A 17,092-nucleotide genomic window follows, 5' to 3' on the forward strand; every position below is an offset into this window, starting at 1 on the left:
GTCATATATTTTTATTAGAAGTCAGAACAATTAAATATTGGGACTTAGAGAATGAAGGATAGGATTTATGTGCTTCTGAATATATCTGTGTCTATCTATCTATCTAAAACATTTTTCAAAAACGAAGTTTAAGGTACTCTGGATGAATATACTATGGTGAATAATGTTGATGTTATGAAAGGCTAACTCTAGGGCTGTCAAATTGTTTTAGTTGTCTGTTGTTCTCTTGAAGTGACCAATTATTTTGTAGATGAATCCTATAAGTTAGAAAAGCAAGCAGGGAGGTGGTGCTTTTCCTCTTCTAAGTATTCACTTATTCTTAGCCTCTGTAGTTACTTTGGCTACCCACCTATTTTTCAAATCTCCTTCTCTCCTTTCATCATCCCTTTTTTACTTAATGCTATACAAGCTCTAATAGTGGATAAAATTCAGGAGGAGGGCCAAGTACAATGCACATCGTTTAGGCTATATTCAATAAATGTAACTCTCCCTTTTCCTGGTCTCAGTCTTCCTATGGCTAAATACCTGCTTTGTTCCTGTTACATCTATCTAAATACTTCCACTGTAGACACTTTCTCTTTATCGCTGTGAACATTTCCTAAATTTCCCTTTACTGGGGACGGCACAAGTGAACTGCCATGCCTGGTCTCAATCTACCATATTCTTCTCTTCTTGAGGGTTTCCCAGAGTCTAGGGCATTAGGAAGTAGAAGTGGACTGCAGGTTAACAATTTAATAGAGGACTAGGAAACTTTCCAACTGAGTTAAACTTTTTAGAAGGGTGTCCAGATGCACTGTGCTCTGATTGTACATTTAAAATATTGACTTTGGCGTGTGATGACTTTTCAGAAGCTAAGGCCCAGGTCAGGTTTCCACAGAAGTGAATAATGCTTTTTCATGCAAATTCATCATTATTTTCTTTATTCAGCTAACTCACACGCAGAGAACCAGGAATTAATAAGCAGAGCCTGAGTTCATTCTTGAATTGTCAACGTTAATCTTTTCTAATTGACTTAACAATTAGATTTGAGTGGGTGGAGGTAAGACTACGTATTTGCTACCTCTTCTTCACCTCCACCCACTTTTACTTTTAGCAAAGAATAGCTTGTGGCTTTCAAAGCTGTTGCAATCCTAGCATGAGCATATAATTAGAAGTCCCAATATATTCTGTGAATCTCTGGCAGGAAGGTGTGCTGCATAGTTTAGTCCTGTGAGAATTCACCATTGCTATTGTTGTTTACTTTTAGTTGTTGTTCTGATCATAAATATATATTTTTTTATCTGCCTTTAAAACCAAGGTTACCTGGCATGATTCAGCCACATTCAGCCACAGGATATAACATGTTTTAGCTACTTTCACCTCGTGAAAATATACAGCAACTATGTCAAGAGAAAAAAAAAAAAAAAACACCCCTACATTTGATAGAGACCCAGGTAACTGGCATAGTCCGAAGAGCAAAGAAATAAATACTGGTATGACTTAAAGAGCATATAATGAACCATATAGTGGAGGCAACAAATATTGAGATGTGCTCACTGAAAAGGAAGAATACTTTGACTAAAAATAAGATCTTCTAAATTTGGCATTATAATCACAAACTTACCAAATTGCTGGATTTATTGTGTTTTCAAATAGAATGAATTGAAAGCAGGAGGAGATAATGAGATAAGCTTTAAATTATCAATTTACCAAATCCAGGAGATTATTCTTCCTAGATAATAAATGAAAATAATATCCAATAATTAAAGTATTCTTTACTGATACCTGAGAATATTATATTTTTTAAGTAATTTCTCACTAGAAGTTGTTAATATCATCTTCAAACAGTTAAATGTTATCAAGCACTCCACTACAGATGGCACTGTGCAAATTGTGATAATCTCCAGACCGTTGCTACATTTTCAGTCTGCATTATCTTTGGATATGTACATTATTCTACCTTATCAGTAAAAAATTAGTCACAGTTTTATGAATATTTGCATAGTTAAAACCTTATGTTGTGTCACTTATCCAATTCATGAAATTAATTTGTTCATGACAACCAGTTATGTAAAGTGAACTGGAAATCAGCAAGGTAGAAATAATATCTTTTACTGAGATTAGTTTTTTTCAACAGTCCAATATTCTGCTTAGGAAAATAATATTAATTGGTTAGAAACACTAAAGGAATCTTAGTAAGTGGAAGGGGAATATTATTTTGCAGCTTTTTTAACCTTTATTTTATTTTATTTTTTTACTTTTTATTTTTATACAATATTTAAAGGTTACTTTCCATTTACAGTTATTGCAAAATATTGGCTATATTCCTCGTATTGTACAATACATCCTTGAGCCTATCTGATACCCAATAGTTTGTACCTCCCACTCCCCTGCCCCTATATTGCCCTTCCCCCTCCCTCTCCCCCCACTGGTAACCACTAGTTGTATTCTCTATATCTGTGAGACTGCTTCTTTTATGTTATATTCACTAGTTTGTTGTACTTTTTAGATTCCACATATAAGTGATATCATACAGTATTTATCTTTCTCTGACTTATTTCACTAAGCATAATACCCTCCAAGTGCATCCATGCTGCTGCAAATGGCAAAAATTCATTCTTTTTTATGTCTGAGTAGTATTCCATTGTATATCTATACCACATCTTTATCCATTCATCTGTTGATGGACACTTTGGTTGTTTCCATGTTTTGGTTATTGTAAATAACGCTGCTATGAACATTGAGGTGTATGCACCTTTTTGAATTAGTGTTTCGAAGAAAAATATGTTTTGACTAAACTCCTAAGGTTCCTTAATCTTTGTTCCTATTTCTGTCATTTTATTTAAGATTATCATGCACCCAAATTTTCTGGAATTTTTAAAAATATGTTTTCAAAAACAATAAAATATCCACGCCACAGGGGAAAGTCACTGGATGAAATTCTCCATCTTTACCAACAGATGGCAGTGATTAACCATTAAGTGTATCTTCCTAGGCCGTTCTGGTTTGCTGAGGAAGAGCCTCCTCTGTAAAAATTCAAAAGCAGAAAACCTGTAGTTAAGCACTCAGGACCAAATCATTGAGAGGACTTACCATCAGTATCAAATTATGGCGATTCTGATAAAATCTTAACTGATTTGTGCCACACTAACAGCATTGTAAAGCAAGCATCAATCAAGTGGAAAATAGGAAAATAGAAAACTGTAATGCTGAAGGATCACAACTATCCTTTTTCTAAAGTATACATATATGATGGAAATACATATGCCAAAATATTAACAATACTTTTCTTTAGGTGGGAAACTATAGGTTAATTTTCCTTAATATATAAAAATTCTTCATAATCGTGAAGTAAATGATCAACAATTCAATAAAAGAATGGGCAAATTAGATGAACTGACAGTTCATTGAAAAGGAAATTCGAATGGCTCTTAAACATATAAAAATATGTTAACCTTCCTTCATTATTATGAGAGAAATGTGACTATAATTATACTGAAATACCATTTTTTGCCTATCATTTTAGTAAAGATCCAAAAGTTTGATAATATATTCTATTAGAAAGGTTCTGAGGAAAATGGCTGGTGGAAAGGCAGTTTGACAATTACAAATGCATATATCATTTGACCTAGCAATATCACTTGGGGGAGTGAATATCCTGAAGATATATCCCCATAAGTGCAGACTGATATGTTTATAAGATTTTTATTGCCGCATGGATTACAATAGGAAAGGATTGGAAACCACACAAATACCTATCAAGAGAGGCTAGTTAAATAATCTATAGTACATCCATACAATGGAACACTATGGGACTTTACAAAAGAACAAGTGGGTTATCTCTGTACTGATATGAAAAGATCACCAAGATAGGTATAGTGAAAAAAAAAAAGGTGGAAAAAAGTGTGTATGGTGTGCTTCCTTTTGTATAAGAAAGAGGAGGAAGTAAGAATATATATTCGTGTTGCTTATATTTATATAAAAAAACTTTGGATGAATACACAAGCAACTATAAAAATGATTACTGCTTAGGGGGTTGGGGGTGGAGACTGAATGGTTGGAGGTCAGGGGTGAGAAAAAGAAATTCATTGTTTAAATTATTACTCATTCAAAAATTTTCAGAGTACTTTGCTTTTAATAATGGAAAAAAATAAAACCTTAGTTATGTTAATTAGTTACAGCTGTTAGTAATATTGTGCCATTATTATTTTCCTGATTTTGATAATGTACTATAGTTATATAAGATGTAAACATTAGAGGAAGCTGAGTCAAGGTAATACAGGAACTCACTGTGCAATTTTTGCAAATTGTCTGTAAGTCTAAAATCATTTCAAAATAAAAAGTTTTTTAAAATAAACATTGGTTGAAAACCTCTTTGGTCCAAAGTGCTGCTGGAATGTGTGGGAAGACAGATGAACATCATTATGCCTGGTATCCAGGGATATGATAAAGATCCATGAAACAATGTACAAATCTAGGTCAGGTTCCTTTGATATACCCTCTCTTTATTTTTTTTAATAAACTTATTTATTTTATTTATTTACTTTTGGCTGCACTGGGTCTTCGTTGCTGCACGCGGGCTTTCTCTAGTTGCGGTGAACAGGGGCTACTCTTTGTTGTGGTGCGCGGGCTTCTCATGGCAGTGGCTTCTCTTGTTGAGGAACACGGGCTCTAGGCGCGCAGGCTTCGGTAGTTGTGGCACCTGGGCACAGTAGTTGTGGCTTGCGGGCTATAGATAACAGGCTCAGCAGTTGTGGCACACAGGCTTAGTTGTTCTGCAGCATGTGGGATCTTCCCAGACCAGGGCTCGAACCCATGTCCCCTGCGTTGGCAGGCAGATCCTTAACCACTGCACCACCAGGGAAACCATGCTATACCCTCTTGCAGTAAGATGTTTCTTCCTTAGTTACATATCTTATTTTGCAACTATATTCTGGTTTGGGTGATTTTTTTTTAACAACTTTATTAGAGTATAATTGCTTTACAATGGTGTGTTAGTTTCTGCTTTATAACAAAGTGAATCAGTTATACATATACATATGTTCCCATATCTCTTACCTCTTGCATCTCCCTCCCACCCACTCTCCCTATCCCACCCCTCTGGGTGGTCACAAACCACCGAGCTGATCTCCCTGTGCTATGCGGCTGCTTCCCACTAGCTATCTATTTTACATTTGGTAGTGTATATATGTCCATGCCACTCTCTCACTTTGTCACAGCTTACCCTTCCCCCTCCCCATATCCTCAAGTCCATCCTCTAGTAGGTCTGTGTCTTTATTCCTGTCTTACCCTTAGGTTCTTCATGACCTTTTTTTTTTTCTTCTTAGATTCCACATATATGTGTTAGCATACGGTATTTGTTTTTCTCTTTCTGACTTACTTCACTCTGTATGACAGACTCTAGGTCCATCCATCTCACTACAAATAACTCAATTTCATTTCCTTTTTTTTTTTTAACATCTTTATTAGAGTATAATTGCTTTACAATGGTGTGTTAGTTTCTGCTTTATAACAAAGTGAATCACTTATACATATACATATGTCCCCATATCTCTTCCCTCTTGCATCTCCCTCCCTCCCACCCTCCCTATCCCACCCCTCTCAGTGGTCACAAAGCACCAAGCTGATCTCCCTCTGCTATGCGGCTGCTTCCAACTAGCTATCTATTTTACGTCTGGTAGTGTATATATGTCCATGCCACCCTCTCACTTAGTCCCAGCTTACCCTTCCCCCTCCCCATATCCTCAAGTCCATTCTCTAGTAGGTCTGCATCTTTATTCCCGTCTTGCCCCTAGGTTCTTCTGACCATTTTTTTTCTTTTTTTTTTTTAGATTCCATATATATGTGTTAGCATACAGTATTTGTTTTTCTCTTTCTGACTTACTTCACTCTGTATGACAGTCTCCAGGTCCATCCACCTCACTACAAATAACTCAGTTTCGTTCCTTTTTATGCCTGAGTAATATTCCATTGTATATATGTGCCACATCTTCTTTATCCATTCATCTGTTGATGGACACTAAGGTTGCTTCCATGTCCCGGCTATTGTAAATAGAGCTGCAATGAACATTTTGGTACATGACTATTTTGAATTATGGTTTCCTCAGGGTACATGCCCAGTAGTGGGATTGCTGGGTCGTATGGTAGTTCTATCTGTAGTTTTTGAAGGAACCTCCATACTGTTCTCCATAGTGGCTGTATCAATTTACATTCCCACCAACAGTGCAAGAGTGTTCCCTTTTCTCCACAACCTCTTCAGCATTTATTGTTTCTAGATTTTTTGTTGATGACCATTCTGACTGGTGTGAGATGATATCTCATTGTAGTTTTGATTTGCATTTCTCTAAGGATTAATGATGTTGAGCATTCTTTCATGTGTTTGTTGGCAATCTGTATATCTTCTTTGGAGAAATGTCTATTTAGGTCTTCTGCCTATTTTAGGATTGGGTTGTTTGTTTTTTTGTTATTGAGCTGCATGAGTTGCTTGTAAATTTTGGAGATTAATCCTTTGTCAGTTGCTACATTTGCAAATATTTTCTCCCATTCTGAGGGCTGTCTTTTGGTCTTGTTTATGGTTTCCTTTGCTGTGCAAAAGCTTTTAAGTTTCATTAGATCCCATTTGTTTATTTTGTTTTTATTTCCATTTCTCTAGGAGGTGGGTCAAAAAGGATCTTGCTGTGATTTATGTCATAGAGTGTTCTGCCTGTGTTTTCCTCTAAGAGTTTGATAGTGTCTGGCCTTACATTTAGATCTTTAATCCATTTTGAGTTTATTTTTGTGTATGGTGTTAGGGAGTGTTCCAATTTCATACTTTTACATGTACCTGTCCAGTTTTCCCAGCACCACTTATTGAAGAGGCTGTCTTTTCTCCACTGTACATTCCTGCCTCCTTTATCAAAGATAAGGTGACCATATGTGCCTGGGTTTATCTCTGGGCTTTCTATCCTGTTCCATTGATCTATATTTCTGTTTTTGTGCCAGTACCATACTGTCTTGATTACTGTAGCTTTGTAGTATAGTCTGTAGTCAGGGAGCCTGATTCCTCCAGCTCCATTTATCGTTCTCAAGATTGCCTTGGCTATTCAGGGTCTTTTGTGTTTCCATACAAATTGTGAAATTTTTTGTTCTAGTTCTGTGAAAAATGCCAGGGATTGTTTTATAGGGATTGCGTTGAATCTGTAGATTGCTTTGGGTAGTAGAGACATTTTCATAACATTGATTCTTCCAATCCAAGAACATGGTATATCTCTCCATCTATTTGTATCATCTTTAACTTCTTTCATCAGAGTCATAATTTTCTGCATACAGGTCTTTTGTCTCCTTAGGTAGGTGTATTCCTAGATATTTTATTCTTTTTGTTGCCATGGTAAATAGGAGTGTTTTTTTAATTTCACTTTCAGATTTTTCATCATTAGTGTATAGGAATGTCAGAGATTTCTGTGCATTAATTTTGTATCCTGCTACTTTACAAAATTCATTGATTAGCTCTAGTAGTTTTCTGGTAGCATCTTTAGGATTCTCTATGTATAGTATCATGTCATCTGCAAACTGTGACAGCTTTACTTCTTCTTTTCCGATTTGGATTCCTTTTATTTATCTTTCTTCTCTGATTGCTGTGGCTAAAACTTCCAAAACTATGTTGAATAATAGTGGTGAGAGTGGGCAACCTTGTCTTGTTCCTGATCTTAGTGGAAATGGTTTCAGTTTTTCACCATTGAGGATGATGTTGGATGAGGGTTTGTCATATATGGCCTTTATTATGTTGAGGAAAGTTCCCTCTATGCCTACTTTCTGCAGGGTTTTTATCATAAATGGGTGTTGAGTTTTGTCGAAAGCTTTCTCTGCATCTATTGCGATGATCATATGGTTTTTCTCCTTCAATTTGTTAATATGGTGTATCACATTGATTGATTTGCGTATATTGAAGAATCCTTGCATTCCTGGAATAAACCCCACTTGATCATGATGTATGATCCTTTTAACGTGCTGTTGGATTCTGTTTGCTAGTATTTTGTTGAGGATTTTTGCATCTATGTTCATCAGTGATACTGGCCTGTAGTTTTCTTTCTTTGTTACATCTTTGTCTGGTTTTGGTATCAGGGTGATGGTGGCCTCGTAGAATGAGTTTGGGAGTGTTCCTCCCTCTGCAATATTTTGGAAGAGTTTGAGAAGGATAGGTGTTAGCTCTTCCCTAAATGTTTAATAGAATTCGCCTGTGAAGCCATCTGGTCCTGGGCTTTTGTTTTTTGGAAGATTTTTAATCACAGTTTCAATTTAAGTGCTTGTGATTGGTCTGTTCATATTTTCTATTTCTTCCTGGTTCAGTCTAGGCAGGTTGTGCATTTCTAAGAATTTGTCCATTTCTTCCAGGTTGTCCATTTTATTGGCATATAGTTGCTTTTAGTAATCTCTCATGATCCCTTGTATTTCTGCAGTGTCAGGTGTTACTTCTCCTTTTTCATTTCTAATTCTATTGATTTGAGTCGTCTCCCTTTTTTTCTTGATGAGTCTGGCTAATGGTTTATCAATTTTATTTATCTTCTCAAAGAACCAGCTTTTAGTTTTATTAATCTTTGCTATGGTTTCCTTCATTTCTTTTTCATTTATTTCTGATCTGATCTTTATGATTTTTTTCCTTCTGCTAACTTTGGGGTTTTTTTGTTCTTCTTTCTCTAATTGTTTTAGGTGCAAGGTTAGGTTGTTTATTTGAGATGTTTCCTGTTTCTTAAGGTAGGATTGTATTGCTATAAACTTCCCTTTAAAACTGCTTTTGCTGCATCCCATAGGTTTTGGGTCGTCGTGTCTCCATTCTCATCTGTTTCTAGGAATTTTTTGATTTCCTCTTTGATTTCTTCAGTGATCACTTCGTTATTTAGTGTTGTATTCCTTAGCCTCCATGTGTTTGTGTTTTTTACAGATCTTTTCCTGTAATTGATATCTAGTCTCATAGCATTGTGGTCGGAAAAGATACTTGATACAATTTCAATTTTCTTAAATTTATCAAGGCTTGATTTGTGACCCAAGATATGATCTATCCTGGAGAATGTTCCATGACCACTTGAGAAGAATGTGTATCCTGTTTTTTTTGGAGAGAATGTCCTATAAATACCAATTAAGTTGATCTTGTTTAATGTATCATTTAAAGCTTGTGTCTCCTTATTTATTTTCATTTTGGATGATCGGTCCATTGGTGAAAGTGGGGTGTTAAAGTCCCCTACTATGATTGTGTTACTGTCGATTTCCCCTTTTATGGCTGTTAGTATTTGCCTTATGTATTGAGGTGCTCCTATGTTGGGTGCATAAATATTTACAATTGTTATATCTTCTTCTTGGATTGATCCCTTGATCATTATGTAGTGTGCTTCTTTATCTCTTGTAATAGTCTTTATTTTAAAGTCTATTTTGTCTGATATGAGAATTGCTACTCCAGCTTTCTTTTGATTTCCATTTGCATGGAATATCTTTTTCCATCCCCTCACTTTCAGTCTGTATGTGTCCCTAGGTCTGAAGTGGGTCTCTTGTAGACAGCATATATACGGGTCTTGTTTTTGTATCCATTAAGCCAGTCTGTATCTTTTGTGTGGAGCACTTAATTCATTTACATTTAGGCTAATTATTGATATGTATGTTCTTATTGCCATTTTCTTAATTGTTTTGGGTTTGTTATTGTAGGTCTTTTCCTTCTCTTGTGTTTCTTGCCTAGAGAAGTTCCTTTAGCATTTGTTGTAATGCTGGTTTGGTGGTGCTGAACTCTCTCAGCTTTTGCTTGTCTGTAAAAGTTTTAATTTATCCATCAAATCTGAATGAGATCCTTTCTGGGTAGAGTAATCTTGGTTGTAGATGTTTCTCCTTCATCTCTTTAAGTATGTCCTGCCACTCCCTTCTGGCTTGCAGAGCTTCTGCTGAAAGATCAGCTGTTAACCTTATGGGGATTCCCTTGTGTGTTATTTGTTGTTTTTCCCTTGCTGCTTTTAATATGTTTTCTTTGTATTTAATTTTTGAGAGTTTGATTAATATGTGTCTTGGCGTGTTTCTACTTGGATTTATCCTGTATGGGACTCTCTGTCTTCCTGGACTTGATTAACTATTTCCTCTCCCATGTTAGGGAGGTTTTCAACTATAATCTCTTCAAATATTTTCTCAGTCCCTTTCTTTTTCTCTTCTTCTTCTGGGACCCCTATAATTCGAATGTTGGTGCATTTAATGTTGTCCCAGAGGTCTTTGAGACTGTCCTCAGTTCTTTTCATTCTTTTTTCTTTATTCTGCTCTGCAGTAGTTATTTCCACTATTTTATCTTCCTGGTCACTTATCCGTTCTTCTGCCTCGGTTACTCTGCTATTTATCCCTTCTAGAGTATTTTTAATTTCATTTATTGTGTTGTTCATCTTTGCTTGTTTCCTCTTTAATTCTTCTACTGTATTGTTAAATGTTTCTTGCATTTTCTCTATTCTATTTCCAAGATTTTGGATCATCTTTACTACCATTATTCTGAATTCTTTTTCAGGTAGACTGCCTATTTCCTCTTCATTTGTTAGGTCTGGTGGGTTTTTACCTTGCTCCTTCATCTGCTGTGAGTTTTTCTGTCTTCTCATTTTGCTTAATTTACTGTGTTTGGGGTCTCCTTTTCACAGGCTGCAGGTTCGTAGTTTCCATTGTTTTTGGTGTCTGTCCCCAGTGGCTAAGGTTTGTTCAGTGGGTTGTGTAGGTTTCCTGGTGGAGGGGACTAGTGTCTGTGTTCTGATGGATGAGGCTTGACCTTGTCTTTCTGGTGGGCAGGTCCATGTCTGGTGGTGTGTTTTGGGGTGTCTGTGGCCTTATTATGATTTTAGGCAGCCTCTATGCTAATGGATGGGGCTATGTTCCTGTCTTGCTAGTTGTTTGGCATAGGGTGTCCAGCACTGTAGCTTGCTGGTCGTTGAGTGAAGCTGGGTCTTGGTGTTGAGATGGAGATCTCTGGGAGTTTTTTGCAATTTGATATTACGTGGAGCTGGGAGGTCTCTTGTGGACCAGTGTCCTGAAGTTGGCTCTCCCACCTCAGAGGCACAGCACTGACTCCTGGCTGGAGCACCAAGAGACTTTCATCCGCACGGCTCAGAATAAAAGGGAGAAAAAATAGAAAGAAAGGAAGAAAGAAAGAGAGAAAGAAAGAAAGAAAGAGGATAAAATAAAATAAAGTAAGATAAAATAAAATAAAGTTAGTAAAATAAAAAATAATTAGTAAGAAAAAAAAAAACGGATGGACAGAACCCTAGGACAAATGGTGAAAGCAAAGCAATACAGACAAAATCTCACACAGAAGTATACACATACACACTCACAAAAAGAGGAAAGGGGGAAAAAATAATCTATCTTGCTCCCAAAGTCCACCTCCTCAATTTGGGATGATTCATTGTCTATTCAGGTATTCCACAGATGCAGGGTACATCAAGTTGATTTTGGAGATTTAATCTGCTGCTTCTGAGGCTGCTGGGAGAAATTTCCCTTTCTGTTCTTTGTTCGCACAGCTCCCGGGGTTCAGCTTTGGATTTGTACCCACCTCTGCGTGTAGGTCGCCTGAGGGCGTCTTTTCTTCACTCAGAGAGGACGGGGTTAAAGGAGCAGCTGATTCAGGGGCTCTGGCTCACTCAGGCCCAGGGGGAAGGAAGGGTACGGATGTGGGGCAAGCCTTCATTGGCAGAGGCCGACGTGACGTTGCACCCGCCTTAGGCACGCCGTGCTTTCTCCCGTGGAAGTTGTCTCTAGATCACGGGACCCTGGCAGTGGTGGGCTGCACAAGCTCCCGGGAGGGGAGGTGTGGATAGTGACCTGTGCTTGCACACAGGCTTCTTGGTGGCTGCAGCAGCAGCCTTAGCGTCTCATACCCGTCTCTGGAGCTCCTTTAAGCAGCGCTCTTAATCCCCTGTCCTCGCGCACCAGGAAACAACGAGGCAAGAAAAAGTCTCTTGTCTCTTTTGCAGCTCCAGACTTTTCCTGGACTCCCTCCCAGCTAGCCGTGGCGCACTAGCCCCCTTCAGGCTGTGTTTACACCGCCAACCCCAGTCCTCTCCCTGCGATCCGACCGAAGCCCGGGCCTCAGCTCCCAGCCCCCGCCCGCCCCAGCGGGTGAGCAGACAAGCCTCTTGCGCTGGCGAGTGCTGGTCGGCACTGCTCCTCTGTGCAGGAATCTCTCCGCTTTGCCTTCCGCACCCCTGTTGCTGCACTCTCCTCCATGGCTCCGAAGCTCCCCCTCCACCCCCCACAGTCTCTGCCCGTGAAGGGGCTTCCTAGTATGTGGAAACCTTTCTTCCTTCGCAGCTCCCTCCCACTGGTGCAGGTCCCATTCCTATTCTTTTGTCTCTGTTTTTTCTTTTGCCCTACCCATGTACGTGGGGAGTTTCTTGCCTTTTGGGAGGTCTGAGGTCTTCTGCCAGCGTTCAGTGGGTGTTCTATAGGAGCAGTTCCACGTGTAGATGTATTTCTGATGTATCTGTGGGGAGGAAGGTGATCTCCACGTCTTACTCTTCCTCCATCTTCTCAAATCTCCACCGATTATTTTTTTTTAATGTCTGCTTCCCCACTAGTAGCAGGAAAATGTATGTGCATATGGTACATGATAGGTGTCTTAAAGCATGTGTAGGGAATGTAAGTGGAAGAAAGATTATTTTTCTTTTGCCTAGTTCCGAAATTCAGAACCAAAACCAATGGTGGAGATTATGGGAGGCAAACTTCAATTCAATGTAATATATCTATTTTCTAATAGTTGGAGCAATCAAATAATTAAACAGATTGGCCCAGTGAGGGGTGCACTCCTCAAAACTGGAAATATTCCAAAAGAGGGTAGGATGAGACAGAAGTGATATCTTCAGGTGGAAGAGTAGACTAGATAACAGATAAGATTCTATGATAGTCACTGCTAAGATTCTGTATCCTTTCTGGCATATCATACTTTAAATTTGCTTCAGCTTCCTTCATATTTGAAGAATCAAAGGAGCTTTTGTTTATTGCTATCCTTCAACTCTGTGTTTTCAGTATGTTAAATGCCAAGGTTATTGTTTGAAGTCCATTTACTAATAAGTAATATTTAGCTCACTGAAGCTTATCTGCTGAGTTCTAACCACTCACCCAGTCTTGCGAGATCTCCATGCAGATTATCCTTGTCAGCTTGGCAGTTCATTTTCAGGAAGGTCAGCATCAGATGTTAGTATGGAAGAAATTTTAGAGACCATCTATTCAATGACAGACACTTTAAAGCCCTTTGGTGTGGAAACTTGTAAAGTTTTTTGAAAGTTTAAATAAGTTATAACCATTTCAACCCCCTTACTCAAAATGCTCAAAAAACCCTAGTTGATTTTGTCGGTCATAATTTTCCTTTATAGAAATCATGATTGCTTCTACATAATAAGTTATGTTTTCTTAAGCATCTGACGATATTACTGTTAATCTTCCACCTCACCCACAATGTAAGAATAAGAATTATTGGTCTATAGTTCTCAGGATTCTTATGGATTGGAATCAGCATAGTGGCCATTTATAACAAAATGTAACACTTCGTGGTCATCTATTCCACAATTTCAATTTTGAGTTTCTTCAAACTGTTCAAGAGATGCTCTCCAGCCCTTATGATTCTCCTACACCTAGTATATTGACTAAGACTTGACAAGTGATTCTGAATAAATCTTTCTGCAATGACAAAACTGTTCTATAAATCTGTGTTGTCCAATGTGTCAGCCACTAGCCACATGTGGCTATAGTGGACTTGAAATTCGGCTAGTATGACTAAGGAGTTGGTTTATTTTATTTTAATTAATTTAAATTTAAATAACCAAATCTGGCTAGTGGCTACCATATTGGATAGAACAGGTATAGACCACCCTACACATTTAAAATAACTTTTCTCTGACACCTTTGATTCTTTTTACTCTACATTTTTTTAATGTATTTATTTGGCTGCGTTGGGTCTTAGTTGCAGTGAATGGGCTCTTTGTTGCAGCGTGCCGGCTTCTCTCTACTTATGGCATGTGGGCTCCAGAGCGCACGGGCTCAGTAGTTGTGGCACATGGGCTTAGTTGCCCTGTGGCATGTGGGATCTTAGTTCCCCGACCAGGGATCAAACTTGCGTCCCCTGCATTGGAAGGCAGATTCTTAATGACTAGACCAGCAGGGAAGTCCCCTTTGATTTACTAAACACTTTCAGGAAAGCTTTATTCTTAATTTCCCTCAGTAAAAAACAATGAAAATAATTCATGTAGTGTCTTCTCTAATCTTATTGTTAATTCAAAGACTAGCTTTTTTGTCTGTTCTCTCATTTCCCTCTTTGGATTATGGTGTAAAAATATCTGAGTTTGAAATCATATGATCAGAGCCTGAGAAATAGTTCTGTGATCTTTTTACATATAGAATTTATACAATCTGAATCTGTTGAATCATGGTAATCAAGCAGTTCAAATGATTTTTTTTCCCAATCAACCATCCATTCAGTATCATTAAGACTTTACTGTGATTAAGGTACTCTGGGATATAAGTAAGGTAATGGAGTAGAGAAGAACTAACATTTATTGAACACTTCCCATACACAAGGCGTTTTTAAATCACAGAATATCTGTAACATAAGATATCTATTTTAATCCTCACGACTGCCCCTGCATAGTCGTATTACCCCTATTTTTAATAACGAGGAAATCAACAATAAGATAGGTTAAGTGACTGTACATTTTTTCTGGATTTTTTTGGTACATTTAAAATGTGTAACTCTCAAAATAAAACAAGACTTCATTTTTTAAAAGTTTTAGACTTTTTAAATTTTCTGGAAATTCCTAACCCTTACTCTATAATTGTAAAGAGAAAACAGACTACCACAGAATTCTAATAGTTTCTAATTTGTTCATCTAAAAAATACTATGACTCTGTGAATGGACTCTGGTATGTTTTAAGCATATTCTACCATTTAATATCTCTTTGGAAATAATTTTTTACCTTTCTTGAATGTAAAAAATGTAGTATGTAAAAAGATATTTGGGGCAGAGGTTAAAGATGGTGGAGGAGTAAGATATGGAGATCACCTTCGTCCCCACAAATACATCAGAAATACATCTACATGTGGAACAACTCCTACAGAAAACCTACTGAACGTTGGCAAAAGACCTCAGACTTCCAAAATGCAAGAAATTCCCCACGTACCTGGGTAGGGCAAAAGAAAAAAGAAAAAACAGACAAAAGAATAGGGACAGGACCTGCACCTCTGGGAGGGAGTTGTGAAGGAGGAAAAGCTTTCACACACTAGGAAGCCCCTTCACTGGTGAAGACGGTGGGGGGGAAGCTTTGGGGCCACGGTGGAGAGCACAGCAACAGGGGTGTAGAGGGCAAAGTGGAGAGATTCCGGCACAGAGGATTGGTGCTGACCAGCTCTCACCAGCCTGAGAGGCTTGTCTGCTCACCCACCAGGGCAGGTGGTGGCTGGGAGCTGAGGCTCGGGCTTCAGAGGTCAGATCCCAGGCAGAGGACTGGGGGTGGCTGCGTGAGCACAGCCTGAAGGGGGCTAGTGTGCCACAGCTAGCCAGGAGGGAGTCTATGAAAAAGACTGGACCTGCCTAAGAGGCAAGAAACCATTGTTTTGGGGTGCATGAGGAGAGGAGATTCAGAGCACTGCCTAAATGAGCTCCAGAGATGGGCACGAGTTGTGGCTATCAGCACAGACACCAGAGATAGGCATGAGATGCTAAGGCTGCTGCTGCAGCCACCAAGAAGCCTGTGTGCAAGCACAGGTCACTATCCACACCTCCCCTCCAGGGAGCTTGTGCAGGCCGACACTCCCAGGGTCCCGTGATCCAGGGACAACTTCCCCAGGAGAACACACAGCACGCCTCAGGCTGTTGCAATGTCATGCTGGCCTTTGCTGCCACAGGCTTGCCCCACAACCATACCCCTCCCTCCCCCTGGCTTGAGTGACAGAGCCCCCTAATCAGCTGCTCCTTTAACCCTGTCCTGTCTAGGCAGGGAACAGACGCCCTCAGGCGACCTACACGCAGAGGTGGGGCCAAATCCAAAGCTGAACCCCAGGAGCTGTGTGAACAAAGAAGAGAAAGGGAAATTTCTCCCAGCAGCCTCAGGAGCAGCGGATTAAATCTCCACAATCAACTTGATGTACCCTGCATCTCTGGAATATCTGAATAGACAATGAATCTTACCAAAATTGAGGCAGTGGATTTTGGGAGCAACTGTTGACTTGGGGTTTGCTTTCTGCATCTAATGTGTTTCTGGTTTTAATTTATCTTAGTTTAGTCTTTAGAGCTTATTATCACAGGTTGATTTGTTTATTGATTTGGTTGCTCTCTTCCTTTATATATATATATATATTTTCCTTTTTCTCCTTTTATGAGTGTGTATGTCTATGCATCTTTGTGTGATTTTCTCTGTATAACTTTGCTTTTACCATTTGTCCTAGGGTTCTGTGTCTCCGTTTTTTTTCTGTTTTTTTTACTATATTTTTTAGCACTTATTATCATTGGTGGATTTGATTTTTGGTTTGGTTGCTCTCTTTCATTCTTTTTTATTTTTATTACTGTTTTATTTTTAATAATATTTTTATTTTTAAATTAATAATTTTATTTTATTTTTTCTTTTTCTTTCTTTCTTTCTTCCTTTCTTTCTTTCTTTCTTCCTTTCTTTCTTTCTTCTTTCATTCTTTCTTTCTTTCTCTCTTTCTTCTTCTCCCTTTTCTTCTGAGCTGTGGGGCTGACACAGTCTTGGTGTACCAGCTGGGGCTCAGTTCTGAGCCTCTGAGGTGAGAGAGCTGAATTCAGGACCCTGGTCCACCAGAGACCTCCTGGACCCACATAATATCAAATGGCAAAAGCTCTTTCAGAGATCTCCATCTCGACTCTAGGACCCAGCTCCACTCAACAACCAGCAAGCTACAGTGCAGGACACCCTATGCCAAACAACTGGCAAGACAGGAACACAATCCCACCCATTAGTAGAGAGTCTGCTTAAAATAATAATAACTTCACAGACACCCCAAAACACACAACAGGATGCAGTCCTGCCAACCAGAAAGACAAGATCCAGCCTCATCCACCAGAACACAGGCACGAGTCTCCTCCACCAGGAAGCATACAAAACCCACTGAACCAACATT

The 17,092-nt window shown here is 38.7% G+C and overlaps 1 protein-coding gene across 1 annotated transcript in view; it reads left to right on the top strand.

Annotated features, from left to right (window-relative positions):
* LOC132357100 (uncharacterized) overlaps nucleotides 1–17,092 on the top strand; it is a 47,979-nt gene that overhangs the window by 13,293 nt on the left and 17,594 nt on the right. The gene's annotated exons all lie outside the window — the stretch shown is intronic.

This window comes from Balaenoptera ricei, chromosome X (genome assembly GCF_028023285.1).
Source record: "Balaenoptera ricei isolate mBalRic1 chromosome X, mBalRic1.hap2, whole genome shotgun sequence".
Lineage (NCBI taxonomy): Eukaryota > Metazoa > Chordata > Mammalia > Artiodactyla > Balaenopteridae > Balaenoptera > Balaenoptera ricei.